General features: G+C 37.6%; 1 protein-coding gene and 1 long non-coding RNA gene across 4 annotated transcripts in view; one reads left to right on the top strand and one right to left on the bottom strand.

Moving 5' to 3' along the window:
* LOC309339437 overlaps positions 1–27110 on the top strand; it is a 657715-nt gene that overhangs the window by 109579 nt on the left and 521026 nt on the right. The gene's annotated exons all lie outside the window — the stretch shown is intronic.
* The window catches only part of FUT9 (fucosyltransferase 9), a 49585-nt gene that overhangs the window by 18948 nt on the left and 3527 nt on the right, over positions 1–27110 (bottom strand). The gene's annotated exons all lie outside the window — the stretch shown is intronic.

Here is a 27110-nt window from a genome sequence, read left to right as displayed (position 1 = left end):
CAATACCTAGTTGCTTTTCATCTTTGTCAATAACCACATATTGGCCACAGATATGACAGCTAAGTGGCTGTTCTTTTCTTCAGTTTGTGCTTTTCTGGTCCCTTCCCACTCCTTCTCCTCCTCTCCCAAATCTTATGCTGTTGTGTATGGCCCATTCCTCCTTTTAAAAGGAAAAAAAAAATCTTTTCAGACCTCTGCAGTCTATTTTTACACACAATCTAAATTTAGATGGCTTTCCTCTCCCTCTGTTTCTGTCACTGTTTTTCTCCTTCCTACTTCAAACCAGGGTTGATGCATCTTCCCTTTGCACCACTGTGTGTGGGAAGAAAATGTGTTAAAATTTGAAAAGTGCCTTGGAGATAAAAATTCAAGTAAGCACTACACTGTCTGCCCCTGGCTAAGGATAAAATGGATCTGAAAGAGCACAAGAGATGGGCTGAGGGGTGATGCAGTGTCAAGACAGAGTAGGTCAAGTAAAGAAGCCTGTGTGTCTAGGGTATTAACAATGTGTGCTTAAAGAAAATAAGCTTGATGGGAAATATTGTGGCTTTCCCTACAAATCTTCATTAAGAAGAACCAAGGATGGGAGCTCATTAAAGACATGGCAAGAATACAAGCGAAAGAAAATAGGTCTATAATATAAAATGATAGTCGCTTAAGGGATTACTAACGGGATGTATTATTAAGACATAGAATTACATTCCATATGAGCCCTCATTACAGATGAGATCTTCCAGAGTAGCATTGCTCCATGTCACAGAACCAATTCATGGGCCACTGGAGCAACACAAGAACCATTCTGCCAGGCTGAATCTTACATTGCTCTGTAAAGAAATACCAGATGGCATGGATAAACAATGTGACCTCTAGTGGGAAAGGGAAAGAAATCTGATTCAATTCACTTTTAAAGGTGGATCAATTGAATTTGCACCCTCCAAAATAATTAAAACTTTCTAAAACACAACCATCCTTCAAAATTTGCATGTATCCAAATTTTGAAATGCAGTTCCCCAACCAATGTTTATGAAAGTGCATATATTAGGTAACACTGTGCATAGAAATGAATACATTGGTGAAAATAACATACAAAAATGCAGTCCACTAAGAGAAATTGTTTGCATTCATTCTATTAGATGTATGTATGCATATGAAAGGATAAAGTCTCATGCCACCCCACCTCTCTCTCTGTAACCAGCATCTAGGCCTGATCATGTAATAACTGCTACCGGATTGGGTCCATGCAATGACAATAAGACAGAAATAATGCATGTTATGGATTCATGGAATTGCTGTTTCCAGCTGTGTGGTCCTGTTAGCAGAAAACTCCTTTATTGCATTTGAATAAAATTCAGCAAACAAACAGAACAAAACCCAATCCTGCAGCTATAAGCATACTTCAATTTTCACCGAAACATAATTCCTCTCTGCAACAGTCACTTCTGTTGCAAAAGGAACAAAATACTGAATTTATTAAAACTGAAATGAATAGCATATTTTTAAGGGATGGAACTTAGTCTCTTATGACCAAGCTCTAAAGAGCTGTGTAGTTTTGTAATTGCTGCCATAACTTTTGGCTTTTAAGAAATGGTCTGCCAAAGGAATTAATGATAACATGAGGAACTTTATTAAATTAGCTGTATTTCTAGATACTTATTATTAAATGAGTGTTCAGCACTTGAAATAGCATCACAAAATCTTAGTCTCTGTGTGTGTGTGTGTGTGTGTGTGTGCGCGCGCCCCTATACATAATAAAGACAAATTAATCACTCTGGAATTCATAATATTTCAGCAATTTATAACAGGGTACGGCAATGTCACTTATGAAGTGTCATAAAATTCAGGGAACATTTTTCTTTGAAGATAACATTTTCCTGTATTGGTAAGCTCTTATAATTTCAAGTATCAGGGTAAGTTTTATTTCTAGCATTAAATCAAATACATTGTTACAGTTATTTCCTAGCAGCTACAGTAAACATGGTTGGAATAGATGATCACTCAGATCCTGAGAAGTTTTGACACAGAATGGCTGTAGAACCATGCAACATCAAAAAGCAAATAATTTCTGAAATCCAAGCCACTTCATATGTCCATGTTACACTAGATAAAAAGAGACAGAAAGCTGGATTCTTCCCACATCCATTTCTGGGTCTCATGCAATGGATGGGGAAATGTGATTATTATCCCAGCTGCCTGCAAGTAATCTCCTAAAGAAGTCAGAATGTCCAAATTTTGCACGGAAGTCAGGAAGGATGTCATATAAGGAAACAACCTTTTCATTCTTCTTATTTGTGGAATGCATGCAAAGTAGATATTTAAAAATATGAATCTTGAAACTACACAGAAAAGTTCAAATGGTCAATTTAATTTTGGCTTCTACTGCAATATACATATTTTCAGCACCCCCAAAGTGATATCATACAACTTTTTGTAAACTGCTTTGAGGCTGTTCCCCACCTCCAGTGGTATATAAGTTTATGAAATAAAATAAACAGCACATGTTGAGCAGTTCTCTAGACTTTGTGATCTTTGGGTAGCTTATCCCATTTTTTGTTCCCAAATGAGACTAGTACTTTTTATCCTACATCAAGCTTAAGAAAATTTCAGCTCAACAATGAATAAACAAATAGTACATCAATGGAACACCCAAATGGTAATCAGCAGAGAAAGAAACCAATCACCCTGTAAAATTAAACCTAGGTGTAATTTAATGCATTCTATCTATGTGGCTGCTCTCTCCCACCTGTTTTTGATGTTTTATTCCAGTGTAGTGAAAAAAAAGCTCTCAGCACAGCTGATGTTATCTGCTTTTGCTTTCTTGAGCGGAACCTATTTTGAAAAGGTTTTTTATTATTATAGATAGCTAGAAACTGCAGTCCAGAGCACATCTAAATAGGTAGACTTTCATTTCATGACGGGGACAGTCATATGTTCACAGATGCCTGAGGATGTCTTGCATAGGACTGCATTGTTTCAAAAGATTCAGCGAAGGACATTCAATTGAAAACATCCACCACACCATTCTTCTTATCTGTGCAACCTATAGTGTCAATGAGAAGACTATTATCCCTCGTGTAGTAGCTGTACATAGGTGTAGAGCTTTCACATGGGGCAGACAGATCCTAGTACTGTATAGTTTCCAGAGAGTTTGACAGCGGAACAGCATATGTGAATTGTGAACAGGATAATACCACATGAAATTTTTGAACTTGTCTCTGAAAACACTCCTATTGATTTAAACAAAATTGGCACAATTGAAATGCCATTGTGCTTCTGTTTAAGTAGTCTGTGAACAGCTGTGAGATATATTTTTAGTAGTAATCATGTTTAACTGCTTGCATAACATAAAACTAATGTACAATTAAATTTATATTTAATTTCAGACTAATTTTAAAGACCATGAATATCCAGTGTTTATGAATGGCAATGGACATGCCAGTATGTCATAATGATGCATCAAAAATTACTATACTGTGCAGTGCAAATTGATGGTTTTTTAAAAAATAAAAATCTAATCAATTTGAGTCCTTTTGAGATGTGGGTATAGGGATGGAAATAGGACAAACAATTATCAGAATGCTTCTTCAGCAAGGTAAGTGATGAAGTCCATTTTCTTGTTTTATGGAATAAGAATAACTGAATAATAATTCTGAATCCTTTTGCTTTCATAAAGTGAAAATCAAAAAAAATTAAAATAAAGGTTTGTGTTTAATAACATGGAACACTGAAAGGTCATGTATCTGACTGTTAATGATTTATAGTCATTCTTTGTCTCACTAGAAGCAACTGCAAGTTGTCAGATTTCTATGTCTGATTACCAAACATGCTTCTGAAGACTGAAAATGGAATTTGCTTTCTAGCATGCCACTGCAAGTGAAACATTTGGTAACTTCTCCAGACCACCTAGCAGCAAAATTCACATTGGCAGAGAAAACAAGTAATTATTTGTATGGAATTATCAAATGTAAACTTTCGGTAATCTTTGAGGTGCTATTGAAGAATTGCTTTTTGCTAAATCAGCCCTTCCAGCCATCTTTCCATTTTGCCCGTATCAGGGTTTATTCCAACCTGCAGTGCCTTTTTGTGCACTGTCAAAAAGAAAAAAGAAAAAAGTGCAGTGTGAAATAAGTTTTTTGTGCAGTTGGGCATAAGGATATTAAATAAGGATCTGGGTAGCTTCTAAAAAAAAAAAGAAATAAATGAGAAAATATAAAAAGAAATAGAAAATGTCACCAACTTTGTGCTTGTCCTAGATAGCAAGGAGCACTTTCCAAAAGCAAAGCAGTGTGGTTTAGCGTTCATATGCCTGTGCCCCAGAAGCTACAGTTCTATCCAAGCCTTGAAGCTATGCTTCTTGCTCAACCCTTCAGTAGAACTTAGGCCTTGAACCACAGTTAGTTTTCTCTCTTTCAACAGGCACCTTGGCAAATAACAGGAAAGCCCTACAACTGTCCTTTCAGCTCTTTGTGCAGGTTTTTTTCACCTTCTTCCTCCGGCCTTCCTGCTTTTATTTTGTCAATTGTAACAGCAACTGCAACATAGGACAGGTCTCTGCTATGCAATGCTACAGTTGCCAGGATTCCTGGAGCTTGATTCCTGTTTGAAAGTATTGTTTTTGTCTTTCGTCTAACCTTCTTGCTCAACCCTGGAAAAGTAATCATTGAAGAAGACTAGTATCAAATAACTAGTCTCCTGGAAAGTTCAGAAAGCCACATCTCAGGGAGACTCTCAGAAAGAGACAAGGCAACTATGCTCCAACAGATTGCAAGGCTTTATAAGCCAAACAAGGTAGTCCAAGAAGGATAAGGTCCCCAGATAAACTGAAGGACTAGCATATATATACTGAGGTACTCTATGATACATAGCAATAGAGCTAATAAGAAATAAACTGTTGTTAAATGGAAATTTGTCCTCTCTACAGATTTGCTTCTGCATATCTTTGTGTAAAGGACATTTACACCCTTTATCTGTTTTCACCTATGCATTATTGTAGATGCTTTACTGGGTCAAATTTTGTTTCACACAGAAGAACACTGGCTGGACCTCAAAGAATTACATAAATAAGAGCTGCTTACAAGGGTGCTGGGTGAATGTAATGTCTCATCAGCAACCACCAATTGTAAAAATATATATATTCCAAGAAAGGAAGAACAATATAAAAAGGAAAAGGTGTTTATTGGTGGCAGACCAAAAAGAAAGAGAAAGAGAGATTTAAAAAGTGCTATCAACTAATTTTTATCTACATTCCCTCTGTTTTCTGCTTAAATTGTCTACAATCCAGGTGCTTACAACAACATTTAAAATATTGTAAATATTAAACACACACACGAATAAAGAATAGAAAAAAGAAAGGGATAAAATGAATAGAAAAATGCCTTATCTAAACCCCTACTAGGGAAATTATTGAAAGTTCTTTTTTTAGCCTTTCATTCTATAGGCAAGAATCCTAAGCTAAAGAAGTGTGTCTCTGTTCCAGCCCCTCTCATACCCACAAACCTTACTGAAGTTTCTCCAGGGTCAGCTGGAGTTCTGGAGTCCCAAATTCTATCATATGTTTGATTTTGCTGGCCCTGTGCTGTGATGTTTTTTTCCTGTCTGAAGCAATTTGTCCTAAGTTTACATCTTTAGATACACAATGTTGTATCCAACTAAATTTTACTCAGACCTCAATGGACCTAAAATAATCATATTAATTTCAGTGGGTTTACTCTGAGTAGGACTAACAGTAGCTAAAACCCAAATATTTTTGTATTTTGCCTAGGAATCAGATTATACCAGAATTCAGCTAAGTCATGTAGAAGTATGCAATTTTTAAAATACCTCTGAGAGGTTAAATTCTCACACACATTCTATAAATAAAACATGGATGGAATGTCACAATTGATCTAAATATCAGTCTAAAATGTGTTACACCCTCTTCCTAAGATAAAGTGATAGTTTGATTAGTAGATTTTGTCAGAAACCCACCCGAAGTATTTTTTTCTTTATCTAAATATTCTTTAGTTGCTTTTCTACATACAAAGCATGCAAAACAGCTTACAATTAAATTATGAACAGCAATGTAAAATGTATTTTTCTCCCTGTTCTTGCTCAGTATTGTAATATCAGAAGAGATCTGCTGCATCAGACCAAAGGTAAGTATCTTGTTACTGCTCATGGAAGGTGTGGATGCCGGGTTTTTTTTGGGGGGGGGATCCTGCACCATGACTCCTTAATTATGTTACTGTGTGCCCATAGCCTTCATATTTCAGTTCAGGGCCACATTTTATCATGTCCCTTCAGATTAAGAGGCTTTTCATATTGGGTTCCATTGGGCACAGGTGTGGGTGGATATGTCTATCTGTTGCCATTCACTAACCATACATGTGAACTTTCGTCTTCTTTGTGCCTTCATTTACATGAGTCAGGCAGCTTCTCTTAAATTCTAGTTCCTTTTGCAAAGAGACAATTGATCTTATAACACAACAGAAACCAGATAATTTTAAAAATATTAGGAAATTTCTATTTTACTGTGTATGTATAAAAGTGTTAATTACCTTAGGAGTTACAATTTATTTCCCCTTGTTCTCTCTTTAAACTTTAAAAATATAATAATTATACATTGTCACAGCTGTACCTCTGAGCAGCCTGCTCTGAAAGCATTTAAATGAATTCTTTGCTGGCAAAATCTATTAAGAGATTCAGCATTCAGTGACATGTCATGAGAAATAAACTGTCTATTTTTATTTTGCTAGAAGGAGCTCAGTATTTTATTTACCAACATTAATATCAAAAACCCTCATGCTTACCTCCACAAAACAAGCTTTTGATCTTCTGCTATGTACCATATGCTCACATGCTCATCCTTTGTTGCAAATTTCCTGCTCAGAATGCTGCCATAAAATTAATCTTATATAAGCAAATACCAAAGCAATGCTTTCATAATGTAGAAGTCAAATATTGTGCCTAAGAAGTTAAATCAAGATCACTTGATTATTGTTGAACCCTTGATAGTGCCCTGTCGAATGTGTCAAATATCAACTCAAGACGTAATTATTTGAGGTGGAAACACTGGCTGATAATGGAAATCCTGTCTGTGGTGATTGATCTTTGATAGCTCATTCACCCGTGCAAGTCATCACTTTATGCGATAGGCAGTGAATGATGAACATACACATGGTAACCATACTCTACAGCTCATTGAACTCCACACCATTTGGGAAGGGTAAATAAAAGTGGCAGTTTGTCACAAGGTTACCATTGCTGGACTGGATTTTTTTTCTTTTTCAAAACTTAGCTTCTTGAAACATTTTATTTCCACTCCAGATGCAATGGCTACATTGAATAACCCTGTTCAATAACCAGTTCTGCTGAAAAGTCAGAGAATAACAGAGAATAACAGAGAATAAAATTATTCTACAGAGAATAACCCTGTTCAATAACCAGTTCTGCTGAAAAGTCATTTTGAGAGGAGGAAGGGGATGATACATACTTCGTACTAGCCAAGTGGGATTATTGGAAGGCTAGTTGCCACAGCTGCCACTCCCTTCATATCTTTTTTTTTTTTAAATATTTATTAAAGTTTTTAAATATAAATGCACAAATAATAAACAATCTTACTTCTATCACAACAATTTCATCACTTCTTTAGACTCCCTCGCGTCTCCCGCTCCCATTTACATCGTTAAAAATTTTTTCCAAACAAATTATCAACTTGTTTACAATCTCATGTCCACTCATTCAAATATAATCTAGCACTTCTTCCAAAAAAATTTATATTTTCTTTAGTCTCACTTATCATCAAATTTAAATCTAATTTAGTGGTGGCCAATTTTTTATAATCTAGCATCCTTCTTAACATTCAACCAAATTACAATGTTTTTGTAGATACATCTTGAATTTCTCCCAGTCTTCCTCCATCTTCTCTTCTCCCAGATCACGGATTCTGCCAGTCATCTCGGCCAGTTGCATATAGTCCATCAGCTGCATCTGCCACTCTTCCAGTGTGGGTAGATCTTGAGTTTTCCAGTTTTTTGCGATGAGAATCCTTGCTGCCGTTGTTGCATACATAAAGAATGTTCGGTCCTTCTTTAACACCTTCTGGCCGACAATACCCAGAAGGAAGGCCTCTGGTTTCTTAGTGAAGGTATACTTAAATACCTTTTTCAGCTCATTATATATCATTTCCCAGAAGACCTTCACCTTAGGGCATGTCCACCAGAGGTGAAAGAATGTTCCTTCATTTTCTTTACATTTCCAACATTTATTATCAGACAAATGGTATATTTTGGCAAGTTTAACTGGGGTCATGTACCATCTATATATCATTTTCATTACATTTTCCTTCAGAGCATTACATGCGGTGAAGTTCAGCCCAGTGGTCCACAACCTTTCCCAGTCCTCAAACATAATGTTATGCCCAATGTCCTGTGCCCATTTTATCATAGCCGATTTAACCATTTCGTCTTGTGTATTCCATTTTAACAGCAAGTTATACATTCTAGATAGTACCTTGGTCTTTGGTTCTAACAATTCTGTTTCTAACTTCGATTTCTCCACCTGGAACCCTAACTTTTTGTCATTTTTAAAAACTTCTTTAATCTGAGCATAATGTAACCAGTCTCGCACCTTATCCTTCATTTTCTCCAAACTCTGCAATTTCCAATTGTCTCCATCTTTTTCTAATATTTCCCAATATTTTGGCCATTTGGCCTCCATATTGGGTCTTTTTCGGGCCTTAGCCTCCAGAGGTGAAAGCCACCTTGGGGTTTTATTTTCCAATAAGTCTTTATATTTTGTCCAGACATTAAACACTGCTTTCCTGACAATATGGTTCTTAAAGGCCTTATTGATCTTAACTTTGTCATACCATAAGTATGCATGCCAACCAAAAGCATTGTTAAAACCTTCCAGGTCCAGTACGTCAGTGTCTTCGAGAAGTAGCCAGTCTTTTAGCCAGCAGAAAGCTGCGGCTTCATAGTACAACTTTAAGTCCGGCAGGGCAAAGCCCCCTCTTTCTTTCGCATCTGTTAATATCTTAAACTTAATTCTGGGCTTTTTGCCCTGCCAGACAAATTTAGATATATCTTTCTGCCACTTCCGGAAGCACTCCGTTTTGTCCACAATCTGTAATGTTTGAAACAAAAACAACATTTTTGGCCACTCCCTTCATATCTTCCACATTTTGCCACTCCCTTCATATCTTCCCTCCTCTACTTTTGTGGAAGCAACTGGTGGACAAGCAGCACCTCGCAGGGAAAGTATAACCCAAGGGCAGCCAGTTGTTGACTCCTTTTGTATATATATTATGAAATACTACACTGAAGGCTTGGACACCATGAATGCAATGCCCATCCTAAACTGTTGACATGAAGCTCCAGTCTTCAGTCAAGTATAAACACAGTCGGTCTGGAAATTGGCTGGCATAGTGACAAGACAGGAATGGGTGCATCAGTGCCACCCTAATCAGTAGACAAAGGATAAGGCAAATAGGGGGAGGGAAGCAACAGCCCTATACTTTGGAAGCTCCACAGCTTGCAGAGGCCAACATCAGGAAATTTCACCATCCTGGAGCAGGAAAGCTAAAGAAAAGAAATAAGTATCCTGGACTCTGGAGAAAGAAGCCAGGCAGAGACTGTGATTCACAGAACTCTTCAGATCTATGAAGGGGTGGGAGAGAATAAGACAGAAACTAAACTTAGGGACTGTATAATAACTAATTAAATGAGATGGCCAAACAATAGTACTTCAAGTTTAAGATCTTGATAAGAAGAGCTTAGGGCCTCCATTAAGGATAACAGCCTCACCACGTCTTTCTTTTTAATTTTTTATGCATTTTTCTGCTTGCAGAATAACTCCTAGTAACTCCCGAGTGGTTTCCCCTTTCTGATTTATTTTCTTTTAAACTTTTTTGCCTCGGCCCAGTATACCTGAAGGAGCGTCTCCACCCCCATCGTTCTGCCCGGACGCTGAGGTCCAATGCCGAGGGCCTTCTGGCGGTTCCCTCGTTACGAGAAGCAAAGCTACAGGGAACCAGGCAGAGGGCCTTCTCGGTAGTGGCGCCCGCCCTGTGGAACGCCCTCCCATCAGATGTCAAAGCGATAAATAACTACCTGACATTCAGAAGACATCTTAAGGCAGCCCTGTTCAGGGAAGTTTTTAATCTGTGATATTTTAGTGTATTTCTGGTTTTTATGGAAGCTGCCCAGAGTGGCTGGGGAAACCCAGCCAGATGGGCAGGGTACAAATAATAAATTATTATTATTATTATTATTATTATTATTATTATTATTATTATTATTATTACTGATAACCACAGCAATGTTAGCAACAGAAGCAGAGGGTTCATTCTGCTGGAGCAGGAAGTTAAGATTTCAAATAATTTCTATAGGTCACTTTTTCACACATACTAAAGGCAAAATATTATCCTGATGTTGCATGCTATGAAGCTTTAAAATGCCATCCCTCCGTACGCAAGAGGGGGATGGATTTATTCTGTTCTGGTTGAAGTCAGGCTGGAGATACATGACTATGGAACATAAGAGCATGAATTCCCTGCCACATGGGGCATACTGGCCAATCAGGTAGGCAGCAGTGATTAGCTATTTAAGCCTCTTTAGACCTTCTGGTGCGGTTGGAGCCAACTAGTGCCTCCTTGCCTTGTTTTACATCATGCAGGTTATGACATGCATGCATCAGAGATGGGTTTGCCCACTAATAGGGCTATCCTACATTACGGTTTCACTTTTAGTCTGCTAGCTCTTTGGTTTTGCTCACTGCTTGTTGCAGACCTTTGTAATATATCAGAGTTACCTTTAGTCCAAAATAATGTTTTGTGTCTATCACCTAAAGCTATTTCTGTCAAATACTGCAAAATGGACTGCCATTGTAATTTGAAGCATATGTTGTGTTTATTGTATTATGGTTTATGTATTATATTATTTTTTGTAAGCTGCTTTGAATTTAATCTAAAAAGAAAAGCAAGGTATAAATTTTTAAATTATTAGATGGTGGAAATGTTTTAAAATAAGGGTATACCACTGTGAATGCAGACAAAATATTATAGTGTGTATTTAAAATATTTAGTTTTTTTACATTCACTGTAAATTATTATTTCCAATTATAAAGCCCAAACACTATTAGAGAAAAATGTAATTAAGGAATATCTCACTGTCTACATTACAGCCTCCTTAATCAAACTAAGGAAAATGAAAATTGTGTTATTCAGTAAATTAAATTTCACTGTTTTCTTTGGAACTTATCTCTTGTCTGTCCATTATAGTATCAGCTGCTGTTCAGTATATATGTAAAGTTTTGAGATGTGTTCTATCTAAAGAAATGAAAGGCAGTTCAATCACATCATATTTGATCAAAGTGCAGCTGACAGACATCATGGCCCTCAGCCAAACAATTGCTTACTACGTCTGCTGTTGCTTACTATTCTTACAGAGAGCAATCTACCAAGGATTCTTCAGAAGGCAGGGGATGCCAAGAAAAAACGCAACTGGAGGACTAAACACATTGGAAGCAGAACCACAAAAGTGAACAGCGCTGAATTTTAAATGTCAATTGACTGCAATTTTGCCAAATGAATGCATAGTGTGATGATACTACGTAATACTGGCAGCCACAGCAAATGGCATTGATTACAATGTTCCAGAATGTTACAGTGGAATAGAACTGTGCATCATTTATCCTGGAATGAGATGAAAGGTCCATTCTGAAGATGAGTACTGTGTAACTCACATCTATTTCAGATGAATTAACTTTCTCAGTTACTATATACAACCTACAACGTTTGATGTTGTTTGTGTGAGCAATTGTGGAATGTCAGTATCTGCTTTAAAAGACTATTGGATATAAGATTGTAAATTAGCATAATATTTCCATCTCTGACCTTTTAATATGATATTTAATTCCCAATTAAGAAAGGAAGGACATTCTTAAAACAGTTGTTGGCACACCTGGGTGTTAAATGCAGGCAATGACAACCACCAATGATAATGACTTGGCTGGCATTGTAAGGCTCCAATCATGAACATTTACTTGTTAAGTAAGGTTTATTTATTACATTCATTATCACTCCTGAACAAAGATGTGTAGAATTGGATTCTCACCTGGTTGTGGACTATTACAGTTATGTACACAATGAAAAATAGTAGAGAAATAACCAATCTCTGTGAAAAACAACTGACTTGTTGCCTGAATACAATGCTCTCAGAACTACACCCTAAACATGTCTATAAGTTAGCAGGTTTGCTGGGATAGTAGTCATCAGGTTAAGACGCATGCTACCTTTACAAGAAAAACAGTATGCCAGATTGGCATAGGCAGAGGATAATTTGAAAATATAGCACCCTATTTTAGGTTTTTCCAGAAATATTCATTTAAAATATATTTTTAAAAGGAGAGATACAGATTACTCTATTAGTAAATACAAGTTACTCCTTGTTTTTCCACATTTACTGCTGCAGTATTTTGTAAGCCAAGCAAATGGCTATGGTCTTCCCAAATAAAATAAAATAAACTCTCAGATGTCTGACTAACATCAATTATTACTCTAATAGACATGATCTTTTCTTTTCAAGGCACTTCCCAAATATTGATGATTAGTTAATCAGGAGGGGTTAAAGCAACAGCTCTGAATTGACAGATGACTTCCTGGTGAGGTTTGAGATGCTGGTGACATTTTCCCTCCTTCACAGTTGAGAAACTGATATAGATGGTCTGTCCTTAGAAACTTGTGGAATCTCACTGATGATTTGTTAATTATTCTATATGTTTTATCCTGTATTTGTGATGTTCTATTACAATCTATCATGTTATTGTTATTTATTGTTTGTAAGCTGCTTTGGGATTCATTTGAATGAAAAATGGCAGAGAAATATAATAAAACAAAATATGCCCATGCCCATGCGATCCATAAAATTGACTCTGGGTGGGGTGGGGTAGGGAGAAACCCTAGAACAACACATGGCAGGAGGGGGATTGTTCTGTTTGACAAGCTGATATGCTGCAGAAGACAGAACTTTTGTAATAGCATGATGTTGAATGCCTTGGGTTTTGCCTCTTGAACTCTGTTTAGTATCTCCTTTCTATCTTGGCCCATCAAGCCTTTCCTCCTAAGTTTTACCCCCATCCTCCAATAAAATAAAATTTATTTTATTTAAATGCAAACTTCTACCCCACTATTCTAATGCATGCACTTCATTCAGGGTGGTTTACAAGTATAATTAAAACCATAACTTCTAAAGAACTAGCAATATACAAAGCAAGCACTGAGTTCATTAGATAAAAATAAGAATAAACAGATTCTTCTGAATCTGTCTTCTGACTTGGTGTGCCCTGGCTCTGGTCTGACATAACCATAATTTGACAGTTCCATTATAGTTAGGTGAATAAGGAGCATTTGCCTGTTCTAAACAGAAGTGACAGTTTCAACCTGTCTAGGACATAGGGAAATAATTAGCAGTCATTTTCTGATGGACTTAGATACGTAATAAGAGCAAGTCTTAGTGGCTACTGATTTAACAAAAGAAAGGTACGAACAAAAATGAATTCAAACTACCACCGTGGGAAACTACATGTTCTAATTTGATGAAATGCAAAAAGCATCTTGCACAATTTTTTGATCTCAGGAAAACAACACTCCAGCCAAATTAACTGAAGGTAACTAGAAGCATAAGCCTTTTGCAAATGTTCTGTTCATGTCAGCTGTACGTGTGGTATGCAGGCCATTGGAGTATATGAATTACAGGCCACTGTGTGGGCAGTCATTAAACACATGGAGGTTTCTGTGTTGCAAAATGGATCTTCAGACTCTGCAAACTAGATGTGCAGAGCAAATTAACATGAATCTTAAAACGCGTACTTGTATTGTTAATTTATAAAGCAGGGATAGGGGTCTACTCTATACTGCAAAATGAGCATGTGAGAAAACAGAGTTAAATTTGCTCCTTCTTTCACCACACCTTGCTGTGCTGTGTAGATTTATGGCATTTTCTCCCTGCCTGGCTCACTTCCAGTACTAAAGGTAGGCTGGGGAAAATATGACTTAAAAGAGCACAACTTAGCTAGGCAAGATGGAGGAAGGCTGGATTTTGTTTCTTTCCTTGTGAACTCCTTTGATTGTGCAGCAACTAGACCCTCATCCTTGTTTTATACTACATTAATAAGGCAAACTCATACAAAAATGAGACACAACTGCCCCACACATTGCATTTGACTGTAAAGGCCAATACATGGGGGAATTATACTTAATCCTTTCAATTTTTGCCATTTTTCTACTAAAAGATGAGCTCAACTAACTTAACTTTCCCTAAAATAAACATATATGGGTACCTTTGAACAAAAATGTTGGGTGGTGACTTCTGCTTTAATCTGCAGTCTCTATATGGTTCAGCACTAAGTGCTGACTCAGAGAACACAGAGCTACTGGGTGACAGGGACTTAAATCCCAATCACTTACACCTTTATTTCTAAATAAATTATACTATAGCTTTAGGGTGCTAATGAGTCCTTAGCACAAATTATTTCCGCCTCCTTATGACAGTGATATTGTTTTACTTTCTCTTTTAGTTTAATGTAGGAAAGTCCCTGAAACTTTGCATATCATAGGAAAATGTTCTGCAATGTATATTATTCCTCATCATTATATTTATTCACCCCACAAAACCAACAAAATATTAGATGTCATACCATTACATTTAGGTTTTTTTTTAAAAAAAATGTGCCTCCCTTGTATTATATGGAGTTTGTGGTGATGCCATTTTGGTATTGCTGCAGAGCTAGAGAAGATGTATTAATTCAGCCACTAATGTTTTGGACAAAGCGTTGTGCTCCATTGTATGGAATTTAATGCCTATATGTTTGTTCCTTGTTCAGTGGAACTTCCATAGTGCTCAGTTGCTTTACTCAAAGTAGTTTTGTCCTTTGCTTCAAAGCCTGACCATTTCCCACTATTGTACTTCATGTTATCAAACTTCCAGTGCTCATGAATAGAGTTCTCCTTTCATAACTCCTGTGATTGCTCCTCTCATTTCAGCAAAAGGAAATCCAGCATTTTTACTGAAAATTAAGCTGACATGTTCATTATACCACCCTTTTTACTGAATGAAACATATTCACACAAAAGAAAGCTTGTCTAGGGCATCTGTTCATAAGAAGGTACTGTTTTCCTGGGAACTTGAAAAGTTTTACCTATTGACAAACGGGAGAAGCAAAATGGAACAAAACTGAATGCAACTAAATGTGCCTCAGATTTCCAAAGGTGAAATCAAGGGTGATCAGTTACATTCTCCACTACCACTGACCCTTTAAAGCTATTGAAAAGAAAGTTTAAATATTAGACAAATGGGAAGTAAGAACTTCACAATGGAGATCTGACATTTCCTTATCTTCTAATAATAGTTTAGAAGATATTACACAAAGGAGAATTTCTTAATCACTTCATAGCCAAAAATTTGAAAAGAGATGTGCAAAAAGTCATTGAGGTTTTTATAAGATTGTTGATGCTAAAGATTTGCAAGGTATTGAGGCTACAGACATACCCAGTTCCAGTTACTGGGACTCCATCAGAATGTTAGAGAGCAAAATTAGGAAAGAACTGTTTTTTTGCTGAATTGCAGCAAGAGCCACCCAAAGGAGTACAATTTTTAAATTATGACTGCTAAAATATATGTTAGGCTGCATTAATCTAATAACAATTTTCTAATATATTTTTTCTGCTACATTCATATGCCAAGATTCAAGCCCTTAAAAGTGTTGTTTTTTTAAATGAAAGCCTAACTTTAATTCAGTGCTTTAGCTGTCTTCAACGATAATAATTCAACTTGATATAATTAGAATTAAGGATCTGCTTACAGCGCGACACAGTTGCAAGTTATTTACAACAAATCTACTTATTTATGGAATAATTCAGTTTAATATTGCATCTTTTATTATTGTTGTGTAGACAGAAGGCATCTACTTGTGATTTAATGAAATTGCATACAGAGGGGTTTCTGTTGTTTGCTACACTTAGGTTTAATCATCATCCTGTTCTGTATAGTCTAAATAAAACCTTCCACATTCTAGAACCTGCAAGTGAATATGCTGCAGGCTACATACATACAAAATATGTATGACAGAAAGAAACTCATTTGCTGCTTTTCAATTATGTTAGTGTGTAGAACAGTGGGCCACAACCAGCCCAAGGGTCTAATAGCCGCACCAAACCTCAAAGATTGGCCTGCCAAGCTATTGTTAGTGAGCCACACCCACATTTACAGTGCCTGATGACACCAGGTATGGGAAAGTTCAAACTGCAGGTCCTGCAATGTGCACTCATGATTCTTCTTTTGCATGCAAAATCCAGTGCTTCTTGAGTTTCTGCACATTTTTCTGTTGCCCTGATACTTCTTTTATAGCTGCAACTTGAAGACAAGTCACAGATAAAATTAATAATCTCCTGATGTTATATGATGCTTTGTGATTGACAGGTGGGTGGCCCTTTCCATATGCCAAAGTGATCCGCGAAAGGCTGGTAATTTCTGGCTGGTTGCATTTTCCCACCTCTCACATAAAACACAGGGCAAATGCTAAGTATTGCAGGTTTGCAATGTCAAATAATTTTGGAAAAGAAAAGAGAAGGAGCCCTGCAATTATTTATTTTAAATTGAGATGCTTAAATGCTTACCAGCCACTACAGAATATTTAAGTCATTCCTCCAACCTTTGCCAGTGGCTTAGCAACAAACTAGATGATTACACAGGAACATGCTGAAAAGGAGTACCCCCATGTAAAAAGAGGGAAAAGCCCTGCCCAGTTAGGACAGCAAGCCATGTCAAACAATACACATCTTTTCCTGTGTCCCTCCATGTACTTTTGGTATGCAAATATTACCAAAATAAGGAAAACAATGACAAGATGATATGTGGTATGGATGGAATTTTGTTTTTGGGTGAGCAACAAACACTCTGACCATGGCTCCCTTAAAGCTCTACAATTTTACCTCACAGTTTGCAAATAATAATATGGGCACAGCATATTCTAGAGGGCAAGGAAAACATTAATTGTATAATTAATTATTATGAGGGGAAAATAAATATTTTACAAAGCTGCACAGCAAGGGGAAAAATCATAATTGCTGAGTGCAATAAACACTCAAGGAAAGCAAAAGAAAATTATATCACTGAGACATTTTCAAATTAAAAGCAAAAAAGTCAAAATTGCATCCCCTAGTTCAGTCATGAACCTTTTATTATAATGCAATGTAGAAATGCTGGTTGAGGTGGCCAAGTAGATCCGTTCTAGAAAGCGCTGTCAAATTGCTACATAAGAAGCCATGATAGCCCTATTAAAAAACAAAACAGTCAATGGAGCAAAGGGATATTAGTCTCATGTTCACCTGGATCCTGTCCTAATATATGCTCTCAAAATAATAAAGGTATAAGGGACTCCTGACCATTAGGTCCAGTCGTGGCCGACTCTGGGGTTGTGGCGCTCATCTCACTTTATTGGCCGAGGGAGCCAGCGTAAAGCTTCTGGGTCATGTGGCCAGCATGACTAAGGAGCTTCTGGAGAACCAGAGCAGCGCACGGAAACGCCGTTTACCTTCCCGCCAGAGCAGTACCTATTTATCTACTTGCACTTTGATGTGCTTTCGAACTGCTAGGTTGGCAGAAGCAGGGACCCAGCAACGGGAGCTCACCCCGTTGCTCACCCCGCAGCGCCACCTGCGTCCCCCTCAAAATAATATATCTGCATTAAAAGCTTCTCTGAAACTTTCCAAATTCAGACACTATTTCTGGACTGTTATATGGATCCTAATGTCTATAGGTGACTTGCTAGTCTTCGAGTGAAATATAGAGCCCATGATAATAAATACATAATCTATATTTCATTTGCTATACATAATCTATTTCTAATGGGTTAGCCTTTGCTTGTTATACAAGAAAATTTCTGATTTCAACAGAGATTAAAACTGCATGTTATCACTGATTTAAATGCTTCTTTGTGTTAACAATTATCTGCAGCGTATTCTTCTCTGTTCAGAGGACGTCTTATACATTTATTTACTTTTAAAATAAATAGACTTTACCCCTACTGTGGGATTTATTTATTTAGAATGTTTCTGCTATAAAGAAGTCTGCCTCAGACCAAATAAAATGACAACCATCCTAAACAGTTTGAGGAAAAGGTCAAATGCCAGGCATGCTACAGAAAGATATACTGAAGGGAAGCACGTATGCCAATTAAAGACCTTCAGTTTCCAATGGATTAAGGACTGCTGAAATGCCCCTGGGGTAATTTACAGATGGTAGTGCCACCACTACCTGTATTTTAATACTTTACTCTGAGCACATAAAATCCAGACCTATAGTATCTCAAAGGGAACAACCAGAGATCAGCTTTCCTCTTAGTAATTAAGTGCCTTGAGGCAGATAGTCAGTGTGGGCAAGACTGCCCAAGCAAAGGCTCAGTACTCAACCTCAGGTCTCTAAGATAGTTATTAAAGCAAAAGAAATACTAGCTGCATTTAAATAAAACAAACAGTGTTTCTGAACTGGTCCTAACACTGGATATAAATCCTAAAAATCAGTCTCAGTAACTTACAAATGAGAGCAAGTCATTCTTCTGCATGCCTAATAGGATGGGTTCTGGAAGATAAGAGGCAGAGCTTCCCCAGACCAAAAAAGCATGTTTAAAACCATTTATTTTTTAACTTGTGATTCAGCAATAGGAAGGTTAGCATGAGAGAAAGCCAGCATTGAAATGGGACTTTGGGTTTCTAAGGTTTAATATGTACATGATATATTGGTCATGGAAAAAAACAACCTTATGAGGTGCAAACCTGAGAAGATATTTCATTTTGTAAACCTGACAAGATATTTCATTTTGATCCAGATATTTCATCTGGATCAACTCAGTGAAACCACATTCTTTTGGTTTTATGCACACCTCAGGTGATGTTTCTGTTCCTTGCTGTTATGGAGGAACAAAGCCTCTAGCAAACATAGTGACAAGAGGGTTGAGGGTTTGGGTACTGTTACAATGTTTAAAAGAGTAAAATGTGTAACTTACTCTCTGTAGGTTGTGTCCAACTAAGCCATACTCAGAGTAGATGCATTGAAATCAATGGACTCAAGTTAGTTGTGACTAACAAGGCCATTGATTTTAAAGGGACTTAGTTGGGTATAGCATTGTGTTTGAACATTAACAATAATCAATTCCTTTGGCGAAGATTCCTACCTTGATAGCATCTAGTAGTGCAGATGGAGAAGCAGGAGCTCAGCAAAATATTTTTCAAACTTGTTGCTGCTGTTGTGGCTCTCAAATAGTACTGAGTAAACATGTGAAGAGTAGTACAGTAGCAAGGCAATTCTACCATGCACGTATGACGTGGAATGGGTGGTAGGATAATCTAACATAGAAATTGCCATATCCACTGCCGGGCAATTTTGCTTTGGGCAAGGCAGAAGGTGAGTACATAGAATTTTTTTATCCCCTGACACACCTGTGACTCTTCACCAGTCTGACTCATTTTTGCCTCTTGGCTTCCCTCCTACCCTGTTTCAGCTTTTCCCTCTGATTCTGGACTTCTCTGCCACAGACATTCCCAGCTCACTAAGCCCTGTTACCCCTTCAGCTTCCAAAACCTCCTCTTCCAATTCTTCTCCCTCTTCTCCCTCTGCCCACACATCATTGTCCCACCAAGACAACTTGGGTTCTAAGCCATCTTTCCTTCCACCACCTCTCTGCATCCAACTAGTTCCTGACAAGCAATGGATATGTTATACTGCTTAATAATAATGCTCTTAAAATATAACAGGTACTCCCCCCCAAAATACTCTTATCATATAGAATAATGTTAAACAGTGCAATACCAAAAATGATGTGAACTAAACTGTGGCCAATAGTCCATGTGCCAATTTTGGAATTAATTTTAAGAATTTCCTATATTAAATTAGATAAGAGCAGAACAAACCTCCAAAACAAGAAAGAAAGAAAGAAAGAAAGAAAGAAAGAGGAATATAAATAGGGAAATCTGCTCATTCTTATCTGAATATGCATATGCTGCAGTCAATGTCTAAATTTGGGTATTCACAAAATTTACCCAGTATTGTCAGTATTTACATGTGCCTGCCAACATTCATAACATTTTGAACGTTTACTATAACATAAATCACAACAATTTCATCAGTATAAATTCCTGTTTTGCATTTTGTATGGCTTCCTGTAACAAGTAATGCAATCCTTCTCTCTATATATATATTAAAAAAAAACCCAACAACTGCTAATTGTGTGTGAATATGTTAATAAGTATTTAAGAGATTGCAATTTCCTGATTCAAATATTGAAGATCACACTATTATATTTGTGTTGCTAATGCCTATACTGAAAACATTCAATAGCATTTTAAAGAATCAAAGTATATAGATATGTGTTCAAAAATTGTAACTGAGCAAAAAGTTACTCCAATTATCTTATCCTTAACTGTCTCAACTCCTGAAGCTCAAGGTGATGAAGGCAAAACTCTAGCTTCACTCGCATGCTTTCAACAGCACTTAAAAACACTAATGAGGGAAGGAATGCTCTAGAAAGCTGGAAAGAACATACAGTGCCCACCAAAATTCTCTTTATTGTGCTGTAGGGGAGAAAAAGCATAACTTGTACCCTCTGATTTGTGTCTTCTCCTCCTGCTGGAGAATACTAGAGTGTATATCATGTTTCAAGTAAAGAACTTATATGATATAACTCTGCTTTTGGATAATACCTTGTGCTCAAGGGACACGTAGCTCGACAACTCTCATATTAGGAATACTGTGAGTATTCACAGCCTTGTGAGTCATACCAAGCTGAGAATGGTACCCAAGATTCTACTTGCTCCCAAACTACCATTCCTATTCCCCTAAGGCATAGCAATTTACCTATGGCAACAGGAAAGACAGAAGGTGGTCTTAGAGGTGTCATCTCCAGCTGGGGATGGACTGGAGCCACTAATCTCATAAACCTGGGGCGGGTGGGGATGCTGCTTTTTTCAGAGGGCATTATTTCTGGCATAAATTGTGCCAATAGGATGGTCTCAGTCCCATCCCTGGCATGAGAATATGCTCTGTCGGTATTTGCTGCTGCCTCCAACACTATCACCAGTAAGTTTCTGGGTCCATGGGGACAGGGAAAAGGGGCAGAAGGTGGTTGCTCCATGAACTTGAATTGCACTGACAAATCTTTAATCTATTTGGGTTGAACCAGCATAAGGAAGAAATTTGGTCCGGTTCACATTTCAGTGCAAAACTCTTTAATTAATATGAAAAAATACACAAACTGAAATGCAGCTATGCTTTGAAATTCACGCTTCTTTCTGAACAAGCAATGTTTAAAAAAATGTGTATTAGGAGAAATTTGCATTAAAATGCTGGTGAATTTTAATGAGAACTTCTTTTTTTTAACATCACAATGATGTGGGAATGTGGAGAAGCGGACCTAAGATTGGAAATATAACAATGTGAGAGAAACCAAAATTCACAGATTTGTCCTTCCTTAGTTGAACCTTGGCATCCTTAGGTAGTACTAGTCAACAGCAAGTGAAAACCTTTTCTACCCGACTACTTCTGTGAGTGTTTTAAATTAGGGGAGGGGGGAGTTTGCTGCTGTTGCTTTTGTGATTGTACTATATTGGCACGTTCTTTCGATGTATTTTTTTATTTGATTATTTTCTTGTCTTGTCTTGTTGAAATTTTAACTTGCTTTTATCTGTGTATTCTAACCTAGGTGCAGCTACTTTTTCTGAGACAGTAGAAAATCCTTAACGCATCTAAGTAGGCATCTTGCCAGAGCTGCCTGGCCATCCTCCAGAAGCAGTTCAAGACATATTTATTAGAACTGGCTTCTGGTGGCCAGGACCATATGGGATGAGGGTTTAATCCTTGGAGACTCCGGATCTAGCATAGGTGGGTCTTAAAACTACACGTTGTAGTAGTTTCCCCCTCATAACAAGAATGCTCCTGTTCAGGATTTCTGCTAGCCAGCCATGAATTCATCCAGGATACTATACGACTGGGGTAAGGAACTGGACTTGGCAAGTAGGTCACATTATTATCTTCCCCACCCCTTGAAGTCCAAGACTGTCAGGTGGCTGGAGTCACCCACCCACTGATCACCTGATCTCACAATGGTATCAGGTAGCCTCCAGAACCTCCATTCAAAGCACTATTGAGTCTTCAAAAGTCTCTTAAAGTTCTGGGCAAAATAGTGCTCATTTGCTTTGGAATTTGGACAAATTGGTTGCACTGGTCGAGCTGGTACCTTCCCTTTGTCTCCCCATTTGGGTTACAATCCTGTTGGCACCTGAGTTCATTATTAAAGCAAGTGGCACTTTTACTTATTCTAATTCTGGGAAAAGTTGCTAGAAAGGACTGGAAATGAATCTGTAAACATTAGAAAACTCAGTTTGCAAAAGTTGTTCCTAACTTGCCATTACATTTCCGTAAGAAGTCTGGTTTAATGTTGGGTAACATGGCAGAATAATAAGCCCTGATCAGATCCTAGTTTATTACACGGGTTTGTTAATCAACATTAAGCTAGAGTTCCTAAGTTTGGATGGAATGAAGAATTTGGGGTTAATGTAAGCAATGATCTCTATCCTGAAGCTGATGTACTAGTAGAAGAGGGGAGGGAGGAGTATGAAGCCATGGCACTAGTTCACAGGCTGCAGATGAAATTGAAATGAATATCTGAACACAGCCAATTAATGCCTATATAATAAAACTGTCACTGCATAACTGGTACATTTATTCTCATAACATTACATCAGTCTGCAGGGCTGCCATATTTTATTCCCCATGACTTTAACAGCTGAACAGGCAGAATTCACAGATGATCATGTCCCCATCAGTGCACTTGTTGAATTTCTGTCTGCCATGCAGAAGGTATAGACACAGAAGCTGTCTTAAGGGAGGCATCAATGCTTTCATGACATCCACATGAATTACTCTAAGGCTGCTCGGCAGTGTGTGAAGTAGACCTCACTTGCAACTTGGGTGGTAGTCTTTAGGGAAAATAAGGGAAGAAACACTAGTGTTGTTCTGCCACACTTGCACATAACCTTGCACAAGAATTCACACAGTGTAAGTTTTTGTTGCAGGTGCCACTTGTTACATTCTATTTTAGAACGCTCAAAATGCAGGTTTTGAATTATTTAACTTATCAATGCATGCTTCAAAGAACTGATTTTTTTATTTCATCATTCTCTGTGAAAACTGGTTATGTAAAAGTACATTCAAAATGAAAAAATACAAAGAGGAAAAAAGGAGAAGCAATGGAAACAGCAAAAGTATATTGACCTTGGTAAGGTAAAAGTAAAGGACCCCTGATAGTTAAGTCTAGTCGCAGACGACTCTGGGGTTGTGGTGCTCATCTCACTTTACAGGCCAAGGGAGCTGGCGTTTGTCCACAGACAGTTTTTCCGGGTCATGTGGCCAGCATGACTAAGTCGCTTCTGGAGCAATGGAACACCGAGACCAGAGCGGTGCACAGAAACACCGTTTACCTTCCCGCCAGAGCGGTACCAATTTATCTACTTGCACTTTTTGGCGTGCTTTCAAACTGCTAGGTTGGCAGGAGCTGGGACCGAGCAACAGGAACTCACCCCATCACAGGAATTCGAACTGCCGACCTTCTGATCAGCAATCCCCAAGAGACTCAGTGGTTTAGACCACAGTGCCACCCACATCCCTGACCTTGGTAAGAGTACATACCAAATTTGTGATTTTCACCAAGACCTCTTCAGATTCATGAAATTAATGATGTGCTTCATCATCTTACTTAGCCTATGGAATAATAATAATTTTAAAATGCTGCAATGGTGTCTTCATTTACTCACTGTAGTAAGATTATCCATTTATTTAACAATCAGCTGAAATAATCCCCAGTGATTTCAGGGCAACTTACTTTCAAAAAAGTTTGTTAGAATGAAGGTGTTGCAGGACGAAGTTATTAAATCATCAAGCATAAGTCAAGGACAATAGTATTCATGAGTAATTCCTAATGGACATGGATAATATTGCTACTAGATCCCTTATGTCTGTGCATGATGTAGTCGATTAATACTGTCATAACATTGTCATTGTGTAGGCTTTATGAATAAGAAACAAAAATGGTTGGAGTTGGGGAGTAGTGGCAAGGGAGATGCCAAACCTTTTTGATCTTATACTCTCCTCAATTACAATGTAATGTGACAAACCAACAGCAAATTTGGGCTAAATTAAAACACTCCCACTGAAACCAATGTGACACCAATGTGAATGTCTCCATCATCAGCTCTCAACACTTTGCTTTCTTGTTTACATGAGAAAAGAGGATTCCAAATAACTAATCAAATAATCCTGACAAAATACCAGGAGTATATAAGTCCAGTAAAGCAAAACAGCTCATTTATGATAGCACAGGGCTACACCATGCCTAGAACCCTGGGAAGTGGGTCTTGGCTATGGAATTATTTATTTATTTAGCAAGTTTTATATACAAAGTGATTGTAGTAAAACCCCAAAACAGTTTACAAATAGAATAAAATAACAGAATTAGCAGCAAAAAAATCCAACTATGTAAAACACTCAAAAACAATTAAAATCGGCAATAAACCAAAAACCAGATTGAAACACTTGCCCACAATCTACATGTTTGTATAGGCTTGCCAAAACAAAAACATTTTTAGCAAGTGTCGAAAGGAGTACACTGAAGGTGCCTGCCCAATTCCATTAGTGACAGAAACTACTCTACATGAACACAACGGACACTGCACAGACAGGATCTGCAAAGTCACAAGAAATGTATCTCATATTGAACCACGTTCCAGTACCACTGAAAGACCCGAGGATGATAACTTCATAGAAAGGGACAATGTCATCCTGCTCACCACTCCTGCTGCATCAAATCCAGCACTCCATGGACAATGCTACCAAGCAAGGACCAGACATCATGCTCCAAGCTATTTGCAGGATTATGTTACATGAAGGAATCTGTTCTTCTGAATCATAGGTGAATTTTCCAGTTTTATTCCATTGCTTTATTTGTTTAGTTTTATTATTTTAGTTGCAGTTTTTATTGTACAGTTGTAAAAGTGTTGTCAAGTGTTTCTCAACTGTTCTGCGGTTTTATATTTAGGGGAAAAGGAAGGGTGTAACCTTTATGGAAAATGTAGGGTACATTTGTAAGCTTGGGATAATGGACTGAGCAGGGAGGGGGAGACCATGCCCGAGAGCATTATATCTGCATTTTTTCCTTAAACACCCAAAGAGAAGAGATGGAACTCCCAAGCACTCTTAACACATGACCATGGAGGGTCTCCATATCCCAGGTATGTCCAAAGTCCGTTTTGGGGGCATAATCCGGCCTGCCAGTCGGTTTAATCCGGCCTCTGTGGTAGTTTATTTCCTGGGGTAAAATCCTAAAAAAACTTCAGCAACTTCTGCTAAAAGAAGCTCAACAACTCCAACCCTACAAGAAGTTCAACAACTTCAATCCTAAAAAATCCTACCTTCACTTCATCAAATCTGGCCCTCTTTGAAAAAAGTTTGGACACCACTGCCATATCCCATAAATTCTGTCCTGAAACATGGGGGATTCAGTGTCCTAGCTTACAAAGTCTCCCTTATTTAACAGGTTGAATCAATGCCTCTCAAACAGGGGATATATGCACTTTGCATATACAGGGAGATCATTGGCCACAAAACCCCAAACCAGCTCCATTATAAGTAAGTGATGTCCACCTGATTGTGTTATTAATTTCTGTTTGTGCAACATGACTTCCCCTACACTTTCCCCGCCCTGTAATCCCTCATGTGTCCCCCATATGTGTTTCAGGGGGTCCCACAAACACTACCAAGCAGATTTGGGGAGTGTGCAGGGGGGCTACAGAGAGCAAGAGAGGAAGGGAAAATCCAATTGTATTAGGCACATTGGCTGCCACCCATTCTATTAAATCCCAAGTCATTTGAAATTGGTTATTTTGAAAGAGATGCTTAATGTGATATAAATGTTTAAGGTTTGTGATTTAAGTAGAAAAAAATAATATGCATGTTTTAAAGAAAACTTTCTTGTTATCCTCTCTGGGTACAGAGAGAACACAGAGAGGGGAAAAAACCCCCACAGCCAAATAATTTGTGAAAATTCATGTAATCTTTAACAAGAATTTGTATTAACTGCAATCATTCTAGAGATAAGGGTTGCTGAAACAAAACCTGAGAAGAGCCTTAAACACTTGAAAGTTCTAAATATTATATAGTATTACAGTATTGTTATTTTCATTATAGTCTTTATTGTTGTCTGTTCTGGTTATCACATTAATACTTTCCATGCCCTTGGAACCTCGAAAGGACTTTTTCTTTCCATTGCCTCTTTTTCAGTGAAGAATTTCAGCCACTGTTCTCTAATTCATTACTGAAGTTTATATCTTTACCTGTATCACACCATTTTAATGTTTTCAATAATGTTTCCAATATAGTATCTTCTTCAGTTGTTCCAACCAACTGGTTGCATATGATTAACACAGAATCACAGTTTAGAATTCAGTAGCATTTTCCAAAACGCACCCCCCCAAATCAACATTTGGACTCAGCTGCATTCTAGTTTTTTAAAACACAGTAAATTCTCATAGTATTATTTTAAATATACATTTTGCTATATAACCCACTGTACTTAAAATATTATTTCATGAAATAATATAATTCATATATTTCAGATATATGAAACTATCATTTAAGAGCATTAGTACTGGAAAGCTCTTTTATCCAGCATATTTCTTCCTCCCCCCCACCCTTGCAGGTAAAATTAACCAATTTAGTCATACACATTTATAAACCAGTGAGATGATTGAACACGCCCCCCCCCCACTACTTCAGCCATCCACTCAGCTATAATGCTCAGCCATTGGCCTTGGACGACTTAACTTCTTACCTTGACAGAGCTGTTACAAAGACAAAGCGAGATAAGCATATACTGTTGAACTTTGATATTTTGTTTTAATAAATCAGAGTCCAAGGTATATAAATAAAACACACACACAGAAGTACGAATTGCCAGCCCAATCCTTCTTAAAAGTCAGTAAGCCCCAAGTATCTTCCATATACCTGTGTTGAAGTATTATCCTAAACTCA

Source organism: Podarcis erhardii (genome assembly GCF_964252035.2).
Source record: "Podarcis erhardii genome assembly, chromosome: 3".
In the NCBI taxonomy this organism is placed as follows: Eukaryota; Metazoa; Chordata; class Lepidosauria; order Squamata; family Lacertidae; genus Podarcis; species Podarcis erhardii.
This window is presented reverse-complemented; position numbering and strand designations above follow the sequence as displayed.